This window comes from Macaca nemestrina, chromosome 4 (genome assembly GCF_043159975.1).
Source record: "Macaca nemestrina isolate mMacNem1 chromosome 4, mMacNem.hap1, whole genome shotgun sequence".
In the NCBI taxonomy this organism is placed as follows: Eukaryota; Metazoa; Chordata; class Mammalia; order Primates; family Cercopithecidae; genus Macaca; species Macaca nemestrina.
The window spans coordinates 84588724-84600113 of NC_092128.1; the positions used below are offsets into that span (position 1 = coordinate 84588724).

Here is an 11390-nt window from a genome sequence, read left to right on the forward strand (position 1 = left end):
AAAGGCTCCCATGCCATGTAAAACTTAGGTTAAATAAATTCACATGCTTTTTTCACATGAACCTAGCAATGGGTGAAAAACAAATTACTTTTTTATCCCTTGCAGTTTCTGGCACCCAGTAAATGTCTTCTCCTTAATACCATCCTTATTCTGCAGTAGATAAAGGTGAAAGTTAGTAAAGAGATAACAGAGATCCAGAGAGGTTACCTGTTTAATTATAGGACTGAAAATAAAAACCATTTTATGAAAAACCAAAGGCAGGAAAGAATGTTCATTGACATTTAATATTGACTCTTGCCACGCTAAAATACACATGTATACACACACAAACACATGCACTTTCACACACCTCTAATATTCATCAAGATACTCAACCAGGGCCCTGAGTTTCACTACCATACCTTGTCTCTATAATAATTGCACCTGATCTCTATAACATCTACTGCAGAGAGTTCTTGTATGCAAGATGATCTATGGAGTGTGGGTAGAAAAATTTAATATGTGTATTTACACCTGTATTTTTCTCATTAATAAAAAAGGATTAATAGTAGTATCTGTTCCATATGGTTGTTTCAAAGGGTATTTAAGTTACTTCACAAAAACATTTAAAATAGTTTGGAAGAAAGTTCCTTGATCAATAAATGGTAGCAATTATTGTTATTACTATTGTTATTGCTGTTGTTCACTTTTTAATTAGACACAGGTTGAGTTTTGCCTGTATTTACAACTGTAACAGCAGTGATAACTACAGAAATACACATATCTTGGGTATGCACATTCAAAAATGTTTAGATGCGTTTCATAATTGACATGCAGAAAAAAAATAGCCAAATTAAATCTTACCTCAACCCACTGTGTGCTTAAATTTAGCCAAGGTGACATGCTCTTTCTATATCTTTGTGGAGTGTTTCCAGCCTGAATTCTCTTCTACCTTCTCTTTTCAGCTGAGTACTTCCTTCAATCCTCAATATAACCATCTGTGGATCTCCGTGATCCGGCAATCTCCGTCTCTTCCATTTCTTCCCTGTTCTCACAGGAATTATAAATATTTGTTTTATAGTACTTTCCCCATTGTCTTTTAATTGATTATAAATTTGTTTACAGTATTTGATTATAAAATACCTGAGGATAGAAACTGTGTCTTAGTGAACTTCATTTCTCTGGTGACTAACACAAAGCTAACAATTGTTTACAGGAGAAATATTGAATGATCTCCCTTTCTATCTTGACATAGAAATTGATTAATTTCTTTCCCTGTAGGATGGTACAGCAAAAACAAAATTGTATGTATACGATTTATAAACATGGATTTCTTTTTCTTGAGTTATTAAAATCTGGCCAGAGATTGATTCCATAATGGCATCTCCCAGGAGGCGACAACTTTAGTTTTCCTTCACTTGTATCTGACTTTAATGTTTGACCAAGATGTTCAAACTCTTAACCCAGAGAAGATACCTAAGGAAGCCACATGATGTAGGAAAAAGTGACATATTTTAGTTTCATATAAAACTCCACTTTTTATGTCAGCTGTGCACTTAGGAACAGAGATTTTGAGAAATATAAATAATTCTTTCTCTTCTTCTTTGACTTTATCAGTAAACTTAAAACTATAAAGTTTAACTCACAGCTTGCACTTTTATTTCTTTTAAGAACATAAAATCACAGACATCTTATTTGATTAATTTTCTTATACAGGGTAGATATCACTACTGACAACCTCTATCAACCCCTCCTTCTAAAATGAGACTTGTGACTTGTGTTTTTAAATTTTTTTAACTGTTAGATAATTATATCATTTCTTTAAAACATAGTAAGCTCCTTGATGACAGACTCAATCTCTCCCTTTTCCCAGAGTGCTTAATCAATATTTGTTTCTTGAATTCAATAGAACTGAGTGGTAAGATTTCCCTCCAATTTTGGTTATTTTCTAATGTGAGAGTCTGGATGATCTACTCCCTCATATACACAGTGCATGTGCCCTGGCGTGACTCGGCAGGCTCTGATCATCAGCCAATTTTCAGCAGCAAACCCATATTTTTTTTTATTCTCAGAAATTATAAAAATAACAATCCTGCCATCACTTCATCAATTCATAAAGTGACTTTAGTCTCTTGCTTTCTAATTCCTTTCATTTCTCCTTTACATGCCTGCCAATAGCCTGGGCCTTTGCTGGCCTTACATATTTAATCAGAGTAACCAATGCTGAGGATTTTTACAGGGAATTAAGTTTGATTTGTTTTGAAACATTTATTTATTCCATATGGCACTTAAGTGACTGAATTATTTTTAGTGTTGGAATGAGGTTGCATAAACTAGATTCAAATTTAAAACAGACACACACACACACGCACACAGCTAAAGCCCAGGAGTAGTTCTGTAGGAAACATCCACTGTAAAAGGAAAATGGATGTACAACTGAGGGATCGGATTAGGAGATTTGGCAAAATCACAAAGATAATTTTGCTAACACTGAGGTCAGCAACATAAAGTTCCACAATTTAGGCCAATACTGGGTTGCACACTATAGTGACATTGTGAATTTCCTCCCTGGAAGCACCATGTAACTGCCATGCTGTTGTGTCCTGGATTTAGCTGACTTTGGCAGGACACGCCCTCTCTTATCTCTGGGGGATGATGGGAAAGGGCTAAGCGGCCTCATCCAGTAAACTGCTTTTGCTTTCACAGGTTCAGGATGGTCAGGGATACAGGCCTAAACCCTACATTGTCCACAGTGATTAGTAGTTGGTTCAGAGGCAGGGATATGAATGACCTAATTTTGTCTAATCAGTAAAGCCTAATACTTTTATTCAGCAGTTGAATAAAGATAAAAAGCTCTATTATTCCAGATCTTGTGGTTAGAGATAGGCACCCTGACACCACTGCAGCCATTTTCTTACTATGACAAAACAAGCAAACTACAACAGCAAAAGAAAAGAAAAGAAAAGAAGAGAGGGAAGGAAGGAAGGGAGGGAGAAATGCCTGAAAAAATTAGAGAATACAGAGCACAAGCCTGATCTTCAAATACTGCCTAAAGTCCACTAACCAAATATTAGCTTTATTGTTTAAGCTGACGTGAGATATGTTTTTGTGGTGGTTGTGGTGGTGGTTTTTGTTTGGTTGTGGGATTTTCTTGCATTTCGACTAGAAACAAATCCTGATACATAAGCAGAGATGCAGAAAAATAAATCTATAATTATAAAATCCTTATGGTGGGGTTCTTCTGCTGGGCCCATTAGAACACAGTATGTTATTTCACACACTCTCTTATTGAAGTAAAATTACCCCAGCCCCTAACCACGCTCAGCAGGAGAGACTGTGCTGGGAAGACCACCGTTTCTAACGTATGTTACAAAGTTGATGCTAACAAGCATTTTAAACAAGTTAAGTGCATCACTGCTATTTCCCCTTCTCATGGTTGGAGGTGTGAGTCATGCTTCCTGTCAAGCCCAGAGACAGTGCCTCTGTTTGAGGTTTTATTATTTGGTAACAAAATGGAAAGCACACTGCTGCTGTGTCAGTGAGCTGGAAGCAATCAACATTTACTAGGCTTACACACATGAGAAATGCAAATAGGTTTCATTTGCTGGGATATGGGTTGGTGGCTTGACTCAAACATTTCATACCCCCAGGAAAAAGGAAGTTAAACCACAGGATTAATCCTTGACTAAATCTTGAGGCATTTTGAACCACAAATTAGCAAATTAAAACCAAAATGTATTCTGCCATTCCAAAACCAAAGAGCTAAGCTCTTACTTCAGAGGCTGGCAAACTCCACCATGTTGGCGCATTTCACTTGACTCTTACCTACCTACTGGTTTACTTTTACTGGCTTACTGCCAGCCTCTCCAAGGCAGAACCACGAAACCATGTCTCTCAGCTGTGGAATCAGAGACTGGGTGTTAATTAGGCTTCAGAGGGCACCAGGAGCTTCCAGTGATACGTAATTGCTGAATTTCTGGGGATAATTACAGGGGGTCCTTGGGCTGTCTGGGGGAAAAAAAATAAGTCTGAAAACTCACAACGTACATGGTTACTGTAAGAATCATTACTTACAAAGTTAGAGATAGTTGTATTCCAACAGGCATGATAATGCAGAAGTGGTAAAGAAGAGGTAGCATCTATGCCATTCAAGATATAAAGTTCTCAGCCAATAGTAGTTGACAGCAATGATGCTTTTACTTTAAGAAAGCAAGAGAAGTAACAGTTCCTTGAATTCATAAACGCCTGATTTTATTCCACAGAGATTTTACCAGGACAGTCAGAATCTTTTAAGGAAACTGCAGTTATTTGTGAGCATTATTAAGTTGAAATTATTAACATGAAAAAAAAAATCCAGACAGCAGAGATTGCTTATAGTCTGTTTTAAAAAATGAATTATTTGGAAATATGGGATGGAGAAGTAGGTGATTAATATTGAGAACCTGTAACTTACAAGTTACTTCACAAAGTAACTTTAATTCTCACATTTAAAAAAGTCAAAATTACTAAATCAGAATTTCAAAGATAAAGGATGTTAATCTATATTTCCACAGAGATTTTGTGGTATTCTAATGAATGTTTTGAGGTGTTGAAAGCAAGATGTATTCATACCTTTCATTAACTTATTCAGTAAATATTTAATGAGTGCTGATACAGTTGCAAAATATATAAGGCTATTGGGCTACAAAATTGAATAAAATAAAATCGAAGTTTCTATCTTCTTGAAGCTCATCACTTAACAGAAAAAGAAAGCATGGAACTGGGAGCCCCTTTTTAGTATGTGAGATGCAAATTGTGTGCCCCAGTTATCAGGTCTGGAATTTGATTTTATCCTGCTTAAAACTAATAAGTTTGCCTGTTTCTGCTTCATAGATACTGGCAGGAGACAGGAGACTCCTGGTTTCGAGACAAAGAACTTCATTAATCATGCATGGCACAGCAAGCAGCATGAGCATCAACATGTTTGAGTCGATTTCTCTTGCTGCCCCCTCCCAAGTCCATGGGGGTGGTGCAGAATGCCCGGATAGATGCACAGTGGATTTTGTTACAGGGGAGGAATACTGCGCCTAGGAGATCTACAATTTTCATAGTAAGCAGTAAGCAAGCCTGCTGCTTGTCATGAAGACATTACCTAATCCCCTGAAGATGCTGTCTGTAAACACAGCCTTGGGAAATGGTTCCCTTAAAGAGCAGTCAGTGCCTTCCATTCATGGCATACTGGCAAGACGTGCAGGAGGAGTCCAAGAGGTCTATGAAGGACATTCCCACAACATCAGTCAGGATCCAGAGTGCGATGCTAGAAATATGTTTTGACTGAAGCAAGACGTCCAGTATTTCTCCTTTCAATATTTTTTCCATCTGCTTTCAATCCATCCAGGTATCTTCAGGTTCTTATACGGAGATTCCCTTCTCGGGCAAGGGAAAAATCCATTTTGCAATGGACATATTTCAGGGTGCTAGCTGTGAAATGGGGTGCTGATTGCTGAGTAGAAAATACAGAAGACACAGTGTGAGAGGTGACAACATGCTAGCAGCCCTTGCTCTCCGGGCCTCCTTGGTCTTGGCGTCCACTCTGGCCGTGCTTGCAGAGCCCTTCAGCCCACCACTGCACTGAGGGAGCCCCTCTCTGGGCTGGCCGAGGCCGGAGCCGGCTGCCTCTGCTTGCAGGGAGGTGTGAAGGGAGAGGCACGGGCGGGAACCAGGGCTGCGCACCGTGCTTGTGGGACAGCGCGAGTTCCCGGTGTGCATGGGCTCGGTGGGCCGCACTCAGAGTGGAGGCCCAGCACCCCTGGCCCCGGGCAGTGAGGGGCTTAGCATGGGGGCCAGCAGCTGTGGAGGTTGTGCTAGGTCCCCCAGCAGTGAGGGCCCACCACCTGCAGTGCTAGAATTCTCGCGGACCTCAGCTGCCTCCCCATGGGGCAGGGCTCGGGATCTGCACCCTGCCACGCCCAAGCCTCCCCCATGCTGTGGGCTCCTGCTCAGCAGAGCCTCCCCAAGGAGCACCATCTCCTGCCCCACAGCACCTGGTCCCATCCACTGCCCAAGGGCTGAGGAGTGCAGGCAAATGGTGCTGGACTGGTGGGCAACTCCGCCTGCTGCCAGTGCCAGATCCAGCAGGTGAAGCCAGCTGTGCTCCTGAGGCTAGTGGGGGCTTGAATCTTTGTGTCTAGCTAAGGGATTGTAAATACACCAATCAGCACTCTGTGTCTAGCTCAAGGTTTGTAAACACACCAATCAGCACCCTGTGTCTAGCTTAGGGTTTGTAAATACACCAATCAGTACTTTGTATCTAGCTAATCTAGTGGGGACTTGGAGAACTTTTCTGTGGAACACTCTGTGTCTAGCTAAAGGATTGTAAAGGCACCAATCAGCGCTCTTTGTCTAGCTCAGATATTGTAAACACACCAATCAGCACTCTGTGAAAATGGACCAATCAGCTCTCTGTAAAATGGACCAATTCGCTCTCTGCAAAATGGACCAATCAGCAGGATGTGGGTGGGGTCAGATAAGGGAATAGAGGCAGGCTGCCCAAGCTTCCAGCATACTGTGGAAGCTTTGTTCTTTCTCTCTTTATGATGAATATTGCTGCTGCTCACTCTTTGGGTCCACACCTCCTTTACGAGCTGTAACACTCACTGCGAAGGTCTGCAGCTTCACTCCTGAAGCCAGTGAGACCATGAACCCACCAGGAAGAACTAGCAACTCCAGACGTGCTGCCTTTAAGAGCTGAGAGCTGTAACACCATGAAGGGGTACCGCTTCACTCCTGAAGTCAGTGAGACAACGAACTCACCAGAAGAAAGAAACTGTGGACACATCTGAAGGAACAGACTCCGGACACACCATCTTTAAGAACTGTGACACTCACCGCGAGGGTCTGCAGTTTCATTCTTTAAGTCAGTGAGACCAAGAATCCACCAATTCCGGACACAAATGTTATCTATAGTACAAATCACAGTAGTGGAGTCTCTTCTGTACATTGAAGGCCAACACATGTTTAACCACTGTTGAGAGATTCCAGCCAAAGTGTCAGATGTTCTCAAGGTTAAATTGACTTTGATTGCCTTACCCAGCAGCAAATGTGGTAACAATCTGCTTAGAGAGAGGAGGTACAACGAGAAGTTGTGGGTTGGCTAGCGGCTGGGAAAGAACAAGCTGTAAATTCAACAGAACTAGTTACTTCAATAGGACATCCTAGTTCTAAATTACGAAAGATTCGTGTAGCCATCAGAGTTCAGTTAATAAAAACAGAAGTTACCCCTTGCATTCTAAGTTCGAAGGATTACAGTAAAGGAAACTAAAGATTTAAACAATCGTTGGGAAGGGTGGGGAGCTAAGGTCAGGAAAATTGGTACATTCAATCTCAAACTAAAGCACCAAAGGTGTGGTTCTCAAAAACTCTTCCAAAGGGTGGTGTAATTCTCAAGACTCTCTGGAATGTTCTCACTCATTTCAGCTGCTGTGGATTCGGGGTGTGCCCTCAAAATTCACATGTTGAAGCCTTAACCCCGCAATGTGATGGTTTTTAATGTGGGGCCTTTGGGAGATAATTAGGTTTAAATGAGATATGAGAGTGTGGCCCACATGATGGGATTAGTGTCCTTCTAAGACAACACAGCTTTCTGCCTCTCCTTCAAGTGAGGACACAGTAAGAAGGCAGCCATCTGTAAGCCAGGAAGAGGGCCCTCTCCAGAGCTTGATCATGAAGGTAGCTTGATCTTGGACATCCTAGCTTCCAGAATTATGTGAAATAAATGGCTGTTGTTTAAGCCACCCAGTCTATGACATTTTGTTCTGACAGTCGGAGCAAACTAAGACAATCAGCCAAGTTGCAGGGCGAGTAACATCTGTCCATGTGTCTGGCTGCTTCTTCCTGAGAAGAATAACAGCCACTGCTCTTCACATTCTAAATTTCAGTCAAGTGTTTCATGTTGATAAACTCTAACCTGGTGCCTTACAGAAAAGGCAATTTTGAAAAATATAGTTCCAATCTTATTTCTGTGATAAAGAAAGCAATTATGATGCTGTGCTAATAGCAGATAATCCAGCCAAGCCAGATGATTAAACTAGCAAACAGATAATAATAAGTGCCACACGAGTATTACAAACTAAGTGATATGAGATTGATAATGAGATAAATGTTCTTCTGATTCGCCCACGATTTGGGATAAGCTGTGACATCGTAGAGCAGAGAACATAGTTCAAACTGTGACTGATACCACTCTCTAGGCCCTTTGCACAAGGAGGATAGCTCCTTTGATAAAGCTGAAGACTTTGGTGGAACCACAAAGATGGGAGAATCTTCCAAGTCACTCTCAGAAATATCAAGGGGACAGAAGGGAAGGAAAGTTTTCAGGAAACTTGGGTCCTTCACCGGCAGGTAATGGCAAGCACTGTCGAAACATTCATTCAAAAGTCAAAATAATCCAGTTAGATTTAGTGATCCATTTAACGAATTACTCTACTCAAAAAAAAAATGAAATAAAATAACAACTTTATTGGAAATGATGGGAAATGATGCTAGAAAGATGGTTTGTGAGATGAGTAAATTTGGAGGAGCAATGAAGGGCTAGGTTAAGGAAAATAATCTTTAATCTGTAGGAAAATGGGGAACAATTTAAGATTTCTGAACCAAGGAATGGCCCAAGCCAAGCAGTATGCAATGTGAACTGAGAAAAGAACAGATTTGAGGCAGAGAAATGAAATAACAATTTGGCTATTATTTTATTAAAGTGCATGATAATCAATGTTTGACTGCAATGATAACAAGAAAAGGGCTGAAGGGATTCTTGGTCAACATTGTGACAGAAGAATCAACATAACTTAGTGATTTGAAAAATGACTTTTTCTGAACTTTAGAATGTCCATCTTCTAGTCTTAGAAACTTGTATTCATGGAAAGCAGTCACTCCTGATCTTAGATTTCAAATCCTGTTAACCACGATAGTGGCTTCATTTTTAACAGGATTCTCCTTCAAACACAAGATAGAAGCAGACTAAGCATTTAGCGTTTCCACACAGATGTTATCTCTGCTTGAGTAGGCTGAGCTTATACTTGATCAACTCTAGATCTGAATAAGGCTAATAAATTATTTTGCAATTTCCCTAATATTTTTCTGTAATTACATATGTTCTTGGTTTTTTGGGGTTTTTTGTTTGTTTTGTTTTTGAGATGAAGTCTCCCTCCATCACCCAGGCTGGAGTGCAGTGGTGCCATCTCTGATCACTGCAACCCCCACCTCCCTGGTTCAAGCAATTCTCCTGTCTTAGCCTCCCGAGTAGCTGGGACTGCAGGCACATGCCCCCACACCTGGCTAATTTTTGAATTTTTAGTAGAGACGGGGTTTCACCTTGTTGGTCAGCCTGCTGTCCAACTCCTGACCGCAGGCAATCCACTCGCCTTGGCCTCTCAAAGTGCCGGGATTATAGGCATGAACCACTGTGCCCCATAAAGAAATTTTTTAAATTTCTTTTTTAAATGTATGGTAGTAAGAACACAGCATTAATTCTACTCTCTTAACAGATGTTTAAGTGTACAAAATAGTTTTGTTGCCTATAGGAACAATATCGTACAGCAGATCTCTAGCACTTATTCATCTTGAATAACACAATTTTACACCTATGTATTAACAACTCCTCATTTTCTCTTTTACCCAGTCATTTGCAACCACTGTTCCACTCTTTGATTCTGTGGGTTTGACTGTTTTATATAACTTAATACAAGCGGAATCATGTCGTTTTTGTCCTTTTGTGACTGACTTATTTCACTTAACACAGTGTTCTTAAGGTTCATTCATGTTGTTGCATATAGCAAATTTCCTTCTTTTTGAAGGAAAAGTTAATATTCTCTTGTATGTATATAGCATCGTTTGTTTCTACTCATTCATCTGTCAGTGTACATTTTGGTTGTTTCCACATCTTGGCTATTGTGAGTAGTGCTGTAATGAACACAATAAGAGTGCTCATATCTCTTTGAGATCCTGATTTCGTTTCTTTTGGATACATAGTTAGAAGTGAGATTGCTGAATCTTTTGGTAGCTCAATTTTTAATTTTTTGAGGAACCTCCATGCTATTTTCCATAGCAGCTCCACCATTTTGCATTCCCATTAACAATGTCCAAGGGCACTAGTTTCTTCATATCCTTGCCAACACTTGTTAACTTTTGACTTTGGGATAGTAGCCATACTAACAGGTCTGAGGTGATATCTTGTAGTTTTTATTTGCATTTCCTTAATGATTAATTGACATTGAGCATCTTTTCATGTACCTGTATGGTCATTTTTTATGTCATTAAAAAAAAAAATGTCTATTCAAGTCTTTAGCTCATTTTTAAATCAGTTTACAGGGTTTTTTTTTCTATGAAGTTGTAGAAGTTTCTTATATATTTTAGAAATTAGCCTTTTATCAAATATGTAGTTTGCAAAAAAATTGTCTCATTGTATAGGTTACGTTTTCACACTGTTAACTGTTCCCTTTGCTATGCAGAAGCCTTTTAGTTTCATGTAGTCCCACCCGTTTATTTTTGTTTTGGTTGTCTGGGCTGTAGGTGTCCATGGAACTCATTAATCAGTAAGTGGTTACTGTAGCCACTTAGCCAGACACTGTGCTAGGTGTTAGGTATGAAAACACATAAGAGGCCTGGCCCTGGCTTTGAGGGGGCCCACATTCTACAGCCAAGCACAAAAATATATCACATAATATTGTAAATAATATAAAAGAAGTGTACTTTTAGCACAAAGACGAAAATTATCAATGAGGGCTATGAGATAGTAATTTGGGAAGGTTCGACAGAGGAAGTGATTCTTAAGCTGTACCTCAAAGGAAGAATAGGATTTGTCAAATAGATAAGGTCTGAACAAAAGAAAGCCAAGCAGCCACAAAGGCAAGAAGAAATAAAAGAATATGGATTTAGATGCAGGGCATTTGCACACCTGATAATTCACACACTTCTTGCATAAATAACTCCAATTTCCATTGCTAGATAGTCCATTTTCAGATTAACTAGGGTCTAAAAAAAAAAAGTTTTTAAAAATACATTAACGTTTGTATGAATCTTTGAAAGTATCTGCATATTAGAAGTGTCTATTATTCAGAACCATATGAAAACCAATAGTAATTGGTTTGAGCCCACTGCGGAATTGGGACACCCTAATGCTCTATTCCAGTACTTGGAAATAGGGAGACCAGCTGAGATGAAATAGGTAATAATCATAGACTATTTCAATAGAGAACGGTTTTAGCTATTTTTCCATCAGATAATTTATAGTTATAGATCTAAATTATTGCTGTAGTATTATTTTTATTCTTTTGGGTGCCATTTCTATGATGTCACATAGGAATATTATTTTAAATTTGAGGTTTACATTAAATCCAACCTTTACTTATTTTGTTTTGGTCTTTAATTGTCTGTAA

The 11390-nt window shown here is 39.6% G+C and overlaps 1 long non-coding RNA gene across 1 annotated transcript in view; it reads left to right on the forward strand.

The window, feature by feature from the left end:
• Window positions 1–8956, forward strand: part of LOC105475609 (uncharacterized) — a 765655-nt gene extending 756699 nt beyond the window's left edge. Inside the window, exon 7 of the long non-coding RNA XR_011622191.1 lies at window positions 4852–8956. This is a non-coding gene — a long non-coding RNA (uncharacterized lncRNA). The remainder of the gene's footprint in view (window positions 1–4851) is intronic.
• The last annotated feature ends 2434 nt before the right edge of the window (window positions 8957–11390 follow it).